We start from the raw sequence: 8,358 nt of genomic DNA on the forward strand, positions 1-8,358 counted from the left end.
TCATCTAATTTTCTAGGGATGGAACCTAAAGTTCAAGCTTTTGTTCATTAGCCTTAGTAAGTGCATACACGATATGTTTAGTAAAAGATTTATTTTGATCATAGGCATTGGGTGAATTTTACATCGATTGCAAAAAGGAAATACATTCAGTAATAGAAAAATCACCATAATTAAATTCCTTGAAATCCAAAATAGTGGGTGGAAAACTACCTAAAGTCTTGACCTCTCCAAACCCACTTATATTAATTTTAGCATCAAGATTTTCACCCACTGGACAATTGGGACTCTGATACGTCTCCAACGCATCTATAATTTTTTATTGTTCCATGCTATTATATTATCTGTTTTGGATGTTTTATATGCATTAATATACTATTTTATATTATTTTTGAGACTAACCTATTAACCTAGAGCCCAGTGCCAGTTTCTTTTTTTTCTTGTTTATGAGTTTCGCAGAAAAGGAATACCAAACGGAGTCCAAACGGAATAAAACCTTCGTGATGATTTTTCTTGGACCAGAAGACATCCAGGAGGCTTGGAGTGCAAGTCAGAAGAGCTACGAGGTGACCACAAGGGTGTAGGGCACGCCCCCTGCCTTCTGGGTCTCCCGTTACTCCCCTGACCTAATTCTTTCGCCTATATATTCACATATATTCTCAAACCACCACAAGTATCCATGAAAACACTTTTCCGCCGCCACAACCTTCTGTACGCGTGAGATCCCATCTAGGGGCCTTTTCTGGCATCCTGTCGGAGGGGGATTCAATCACGGAGGGCTTCTACATCAACCCTATTACCCTTCCGATGAAGCGTGAGTAGTTTACCTCAGACCTACGGGTCCATAGCTAGTAGCTAGATGACTTCTTCTCTCTCTTTGATTCTCAATACCATGTTCTCCTCGATGTTCTTGGAGATATATCCGATGTAATCTTCTTTTGCGGTGTGTTTGTCGAGATCCGATGAATTGTGGATTTATGATCAGCTTATCTATGAATACTATTTGAGCCTTCTCTGAATTCTTTTATGCATGATTTTATATCTTTGTAATTCTCTTCGAACTATCGGTTTAGTTTGGCCAACTAGATTGTTTTCTCTTGCAATGGAAGAAGTGCTTAGCTTTGGGTTTAATCTTGCGGTGTCCTTTCCCAGTGTTAGTAGGGGCAGTGTCGGGGATATACCCCGCGGTATGATCCGGCCGGAGTTATAACCCGGCTGGGACTTGGTAAACCAGCAGGTGTTAAGGCAGGTGGTAAACCGGCAGGTGTTAAGACAGACAAGTAAAACAGGCAGTTAACCCAGACGGTAAACCGACCGGTTGTTAAACCGGCTGACAGTTAAGACAGACAGGTAAAACAGGCAGTTAACGCAGACGGTAAACCGGCCGGTTGTTAAACCGGCTGATAGTTAAGACAGGGGTTAAGTCAGATGATAACTCAGCATATATTCTTAAACCGGCAGACAATCTTAAACCGGCAGAAGTTAACTCCCGGCAGACAATCTTAAACCGGCAGAAGTTAACTCCCGGCAGGCAATCTTAAATCGGCACCAGTTAACTCCCGACAGACAATCTTAAACCGGCACCAGTTAACTTCCGGCTGACAGTGGTAACTGGGTTGCCAGGCGTTATGAAGCCCGAGACGTTATGAAGCCCAAGATGTTAAGAAGCCCAAGAAGAGAAGTCATAATAGTTAAGTCTTAAGTCCGAGTTGGACTATACATGTAACCCGCCCCTTCAACATATATAAGGAGGGGCAGGGCTCCCCAAAGAGGGACAAGAAATAAGAAACAATCTTAAAGGGTTAGGGTTAACTGGGAGAGCCGGTTTACGGCGACTTCCTCATAATCATAATGAGAGGTAGCCTCAAACAGCACGTAGGGTTGTTACCGGATGATGTTTCCCGGGGCCCGAAGCTGTCTAAACCCTTGTCTTGCGTTGCGTCTCTCGATTCCACTCAACCCCTCTCAAACTACTACAAAGATGCATTGGCCTCACGACTAAGTCCTCACACTAGGACATCTGCCGTGACGATTCCACGACAGTTGGCGTCCACCGTGGGGCCTGCGCACAGTGGTATTGAGTTCTTGAAGGGATCTCTCCAAGGCATTGAGAAGTTCGCAAATTTTCAAATAAGGAAAGATTCAGTATGAAAGGATTCATATCAACTACAAGTTCATCTGTCAAGATCGGAGAAGTTTTTAGCGGCAGCATATACAAAATTCAGGTGCAAGAAAAGTTAAGGTTCCATCTATGTACGTCGCCGTCGCGTCGTCTTAATCCACCGAGTCCAAGGATGAACCGGTCCGGATCGAAGTTTGCAGGTGAGTCAAGTTAGAGACTAACCGGACGAGAAACAGTTGGGGGTGAAAAGTCTTTTGCTTGGCATCACGGGAAGAGCTAAATCTGCACGCGTACCAAGGCTGTCCGATCACATCAATCAACGAAAGATGCTACTCCTAGTACTACACGGAACCAGAGGCAAATTAGGAGGTGCACAAATATAGCTGCTACTAATGGCATGGACCAGCGTCCGGCATGTTTTTTGCGACCCAGTTACGACCACTGTCAGCAAGCCGCAGCTCCGGCATGTTTTCCGCGACCATGTTTTTCGTGATCAAAATCAAACCAATAATGACTCGGAGAAGGATTGGGTCATGAGCGTACAACGTCACCGAGCCGTTTTTGACCTCATGCTGTTCGGCCGTTACTGCTTTTTCGCGGCTTTGATCTGCCTTGTTTCACTGCTGAGCCGCCGCTGGGTCGATCTCCTGCCTTGGAACCTCTCCGGATTAAATCGCGGAACCGCTGACAATGGGTTACCGGCTGTGTCTCCCACTGCGTGGTACCTGCTGCTGTTCCGGCGCACCACGGCGGGTCATCGCGCTGCTGCCAACCATCTTCAAAACGGCCTCGCATGAGCCTGTGAGTCGCCCCGCTGTGACCTTGAACCGCCACACCTGAGCTGCTCTGATCTTAACCCTGCAACATCCTTGCTCCAAGTCAACGTCTATGACTGTACTAAACCGCCCCGGCGCAAGCGGTTTGACACGGTCCGGGTTGACCCGCCCGTTATTGTCAGCTACGGGCTCGGCCGCTCCTCCGTCTGCATCTCCATCGGGATCCAAACCGCCGCCAAGCCTTGCCGCGCTGTGCCCCAGCCTCCTGAGCCGCCGGGCCGCCTTGCGCGTTGCCCATCCTTTGGCTCCACTGCGCCGGGCTGCCTTGCGCACTGCCGCATCCCAAACCGTCTCTGGCCAGTGCCATAACCCGGAGCCGCCTTCAAATCATCTGCTTCGAGCTCAAAAGTCATATTCTGAGCTCGAGCTCAGATGTTCCCTTTATCTCAGCCGTTGTGTAGCGCTAAGATTTGGACCACTGTCAGTATTTTACTCTGTATTTGGAGGAGTATGCCGGGCTTTTTCGCAGGTTGTGGCCCACTCAACCACCGCATTAAATGCAACGGCCGTCATTGTCACAACCACGGCTCAGATGAAGAGTTGCATCATGAGCCACGGCTCAGTCGTCAGCCACCAAACGGACGTCCCCCCACGGCACCCATTAATTCAGCTCCTCCCGCATCCTTCCACTGCAAGATTCCTCTGCTGCCATTGCTCGCTGTCATGGCCATGAGTTAGCAGAGACGGTAGCAGTTGGATCGTGCTCGCCAGTCCCCTCCACTTCACCTGCTTCTGGTTCCATAGCAGCCTCCGGATCAACATGAAGCTTATCATCGATGTAGACAGTAGCCACCAGCGCATGGCCGTGAACTGGCGAGCTCTGTTAAAAAACAAAAAGACCGGAAATTGTTCCAGCTCCCAGTTTTCTTCAAGGAAGAACAGTTGATGCAAAACAAGAACTGCATTCTGGAAACATCCCATCAAAATTATTGGCATACCTGAAATGATCCATTCGACATGCGGGAAACAACACTCCCATCTGATCGTGCAGACGCAGCCTGGTTCACATTTGCCTCTGGACCAACCCCCCTTCTGAAAACTGAAACCATGCTTCCATTCTTACAGAAAGGGACAAGAGGAAGAAAGATCAGAGGGAGAAACAATTCAAAAACTAGAGCCACGTACCTCAGCGCCGCAGCCGATGCTTGCACCCAGTGTGACCCCTGTCAAAACAGAGTCGTACGCATCACCAATGGATCGCTCCATCTCCTAGTACACCTGAGATCTGTGTGCTCAAACCTTACCCCTGAGATTAGTTCAAAATAAGGCTAAAGCTAGCTCCATCTCTCTCCTTGGGCGTACGAGTTGCCACTGTTACATCTAATTACATGACGTCAATGCCAAAGCATTTTTACCTACATAAAAAATTTATAAGCAATAATGGCACCACCACCACAAAGAAGCTCTTCTGATCAATCAAGAAATTTTAATGCGACGATATATACAAGTAGCGACAGCATGCAGGGCTGAACAGAAAACAGTCAAAAGCTCATGGAAGGCAACATGCAAGTATAAAACAGAGGACATCAAAGTGTCAAATCCCCCCCCCCCCCCCCCCCCCCCCCCCCCGCGACCAAAGGTTAACAGCGCGCTGATGTATCACATCTATGACTGAACCTGAAAACAGACATAACGTAAAAGAGTTGAAACCCTTCGTTCAGATCCTAATTGACAACATCAACAAGAATGTTACATAATACAGACCCTAACAAACAAGTTACTTTGCTTAACTTCCATTCCTATTTGGCTACTACATTCCTCCTGGCATCCTAAGTTCCATTGCCTTAGTGCAGTTGCTTCGTCGATGTCCCTCGATACCACAGTTTTTGCATCTAGCAGGCTTCCGACGCTGCTTTGGGATGTCGCCACGGTCTGGACAAGCTGTTCGCTTGTGTGCTTGCCTACGGCATATGGTGCAAAATCTGGTCCTCTTGCTAAGTCCTTCATATGGAGATTTTTTCCTACTCGCTGTTGGCCGACCCATCTCCTTCCTTTTCGCTGGTGCCAGAAGCCCGTCCAAGCAGTTGCTTGTCCTTGACATTGAGTCAGTCTCTCCAAAATCAGCCATAGCTTGCTGCCCACTATGGTTCTGTTCTCTTACTACTATCATTGGGTTTGATTGGTTCACCACATCTCCCTTGTCTGCAAGCCTATCCTCTAGACCAAGACCATCTCTAATTTCTGCGTACGGTAACATTACTGACAAGTTCGACTTGAAGAGGTCCATCAACTGATTGTACACTTCCACACTGGTGTCACCGAGCCTGACCAGCTCCATCGCATGCATTACATGGTGAAGTGCCTTTACGCGTACGGGATGTTCTGCATACTGTCTTTCTGATATTGTGCTAAGTGTGCAGCAGTATGTCCCGAGCATCCTTCGTCCACCTCTTCACGATGCTTCGCTTGTATTTCTTTGGCCCAAATGAAATCTAGCACCTGTGACAGAAAAGCCACAACTCAATACTGGATCGGGAAATCCATCATTCAACCAGAAATGAATCAAAATGAACCGGCAATCATTAAGCACAAACTTTCAACACATGACTGCAAAGTAGGCCCATGTGTGCAAATTGTCCGCACTCACAGTCGAATTCATTGCCTCCGTCAAGCATAGTTACCTTGTATGACACTCTACACCACTTACTCTTTTCTGCTTCGCTATGGATTGCAACATATGTCTTGTGTGTCTCGATCTCTTCCACCTGATAAGCTTCACATTCGTACAATATATGACCAAACTGCTCAAACATGGCCCTTGTATATATCTTGCTAGCATGCCTCTCCACTGCCAGGTTTGCTCTCATGAGTGGCCTTCCTTGTATTTCTCATCAGTCAGCATCGTTCTAAAGTAATCTTTTATATGCAATGAGTGGCACAAATGTCGTACGAAATAGATTTTCAAGATAACACTTACAATTTGCATTCTTTTCTCTTCATAGTTCTCCTCTGATTCCCGGTCGAATTGTAGCCTCAAGTATTTGTGCACAAACATGTGCATTGGGCACCCAGGAGGCACGTGATTCTTCAGCATATGGTTCGCACTCTCACTCCTCTGTGAGTTGGTCGTCTTTGTACAAAAAACCCTTGAAATAAGGTTTAGCCCATTTCTTCTGAATCTCGAACAGCCGAGTCATTTATGGGTGTGCCCTTAGTTTGTATTTGTCCAACAATAATTCCCACCCTTAATCAAATTCATCTTCTGTCAGCATATGGTTTATCACTTTATAAAATCCAGCCCTGAAATCACTTTCTTTGTGTACAGAGCACCCAACGACTCCTTTGCTTACTTCAAAATGTGCCATTTGCACCACCGGTGTGTCACCCCCGACATAATGTTATCGATAGCCAATTCCATAGCACGGTTTTGGTCTACAAAACAAGGGAACAAATCATAAACAACCATCTCTCTGTAGCACGAAAAATATACATCAGCTAGCCGACAATACAGAAGGAGGATTCATCATTTTTCCAAATATAGATAATACCTGCAAGTATGGTCACGAGTGGAGAACCACCCATCATTCTTACGAATTCTGAAAAAACCCACTTGAAACTCTCTTAGGTCTCATCGCAAACAAGAACCCCAGCCATAATCACACTCTGGAAGTGTTTGTTAACCCCAACAAATAGGCCGAAAGGCATGTCATATAGGTTGGTACTGTATGTTGCGTCGAATGTTATGACATCCCCAAACGAGTACTACAGCCTGCTGCGCCCACTTGCCCACATCAGATTCTTGATTCTACCTTCACTGTAAGCTTGGACCCTGTGTTCTCGACACCAGCTGTCACCTGCAAAACGTTTACCAAATTTCGTCAGTTAGTAATTCCTGACAACAACTCAATTGATTCATTGAAGTAGTACCTAGAAGCAAAAATTCGTACTCACCGCACACCCACAAACTATTTCCTGCATCCATTTTGTCCTCTCCACGTTCAGCTGGATCTTATTGTATCAAATGCCAAAGCCCTTGTCCCATGAGTACAAATTCTAGAAGTCATACGCCTCACCCACCGAGTCAAATCTAGTGCCAATAACTAATGTAATCATATTATCAGCTGGGTTCCCAACAAAGCTCCTGACAGCCTTCTCAAATGCATTGGCGCGGGTTTGGGCAAGGTGCTGCAGCTCCAATCGTCAACCTTGCGAAAGCAGGCAACTATGAAATTAGTTTCCAAGGTTTCAACCATCATATCATATTAACTAAGTGCATATTATGCCCTAGTTCTTCTAATCCAACAGTCAATTTTTCTAAACTCACCTTGAATTTTTTAAATCCTGCAAAAATATGATTTTCCTTCCTATTCTGTCATAATCCATACACTAACTGAGCAAAACTATGACTCATTTTATCCTGCTCCAAATTGAATGCATGATCAAATACATCACTAACCTTTTGTTCCACCCAGGGGCTCGGGGATTCATCTTTCCGGTTGACAGTTCCAAAGCCGGGGGGGATATCTCCCTCCTTTCCACCGCCGCGTCAGCGACCGCCAAGATCTGGGTGTCCGCGCTGCCATCCGCCGGTGCCAGCTCCCCCGCACCCTGCTCCGCCACCAGTCCATCTCTCATCGCCGGTGCCTGCTCCACCACACCCTGATCCGGCAGTTGCTGCTCCGGCACAGGAGGTGGCACCATACTCTCGCCTGCCTCCTCCAGGAAAGAGGATCTGTTCGATGAGGAACCAAATCCATCTCAAGCACTAAATACAGATCACTAATTCAGGGACTAAACCATGGGAAAAAGAAGGATTTACATACCCGCGTATGGACTGCATCAAGAACTCCATGGTCTGTCGCCGGCTCGCCTTCTCTCGACGACTCCAGTCCCCAACCTGCAATAGGCCGAGAAGACACTAGACGGTGCATCCATTTCCCCCTGACCCCACCAACCGGAAAAGGCAACAACCTAATCCACGGATCAGACGTGCACGGCGATTCTGGTCCACGGCTCGCCTCGTCTTAGTCGAACGGCCGTCAGCCCACCGCGTACGTATTTCTCAACAGTGTCCCTTTTCCAGCAGCCCACGAGCAATTGTATAAAGAAATGGCCCAGATCTATATGTAGTACTGAACGCCCAGGATAACGAGCTCATTTGAGCTCGGGTCCAATAACTCCACGTCCCTTCGAGCTGCCGCATCCGCGCTTGACCCAGCTTCGCACCACTGGCCTGACATCTTTGCCTCGAACGCCTGCTGCTTCTGCGGCTGAGACGAGCAGCAACGCTTCCAACCCGTCAGGACCATGACCCGCCTCGCCTCTGCTACCGTAGCTCTGCTATGGCCGGCATGCCTCTGCCGTTGCGGCCTCAAACCGGCGCCCCGCCATGGCTCTTCGCTGCTGTGAGGGCTCTCTGCACCACACCTCCGTCTCGCCGGTTCACGCCTCCGACGCTGCCTC

At 47.6% G+C, this 8,358-nt stretch overlaps 2 long non-coding RNA genes across 6 annotated transcripts; both read right to left on the minus strand.

Annotated features, from left to right (window-relative positions):
• Nucleotides 1-2,481: 2,481 nt before the first annotated feature.
• LOC125513764 lies at nt 2,482-4,497 on the minus strand. The gene is made up of 3 exons (XR_007286130.1): nt 4,081-4,497; nt 3,894-3,994; nt 2,482-3,775 (listed from the first exon to the last, which is right to left on the minus strand). It is a non-coding gene; the product is annotated as an uncharacterized LOC125513764 (long non-coding RNA).
• An 88-nt stretch (nt 4,498-4,585) lies between these two features.
• LOC125513763 lies at nt 4,586-7,883 on the minus strand. 5 transcript variants are annotated; one of them, XR_007286127.1, is made up of 6 exons: nt 7,719-7,883; nt 7,352-7,627; nt 6,847-7,100; nt 6,444-6,749; nt 5,603-6,327; nt 4,586-5,394 (listed from the first exon to the last, which is right to left on the minus strand). It is a non-coding gene; the product is annotated as an uncharacterized LOC125513763 (long non-coding RNA). The 5 variants fall into 5 exon arrangements; XR_007286128.1 differs by having other exon boundaries at nt 5,577-6,327; XR_007286126.1 differs by having other exon boundaries at nt 4,586-5,769; nt 5,873-6,327; nt 7,719-7,879.
• Nucleotides 7,884-8,358: the final 475 nt, after the last annotated feature.

Source organism: Triticum urartu, chromosome 6 (assembly GCF_003073215.2).
Source record: "Triticum urartu cultivar G1812 chromosome 6, Tu2.1, whole genome shotgun sequence".
NCBI lineage: Eukaryota > Viridiplantae > Streptophyta > Magnoliopsida > Poales > Poaceae > Triticum > Triticum urartu.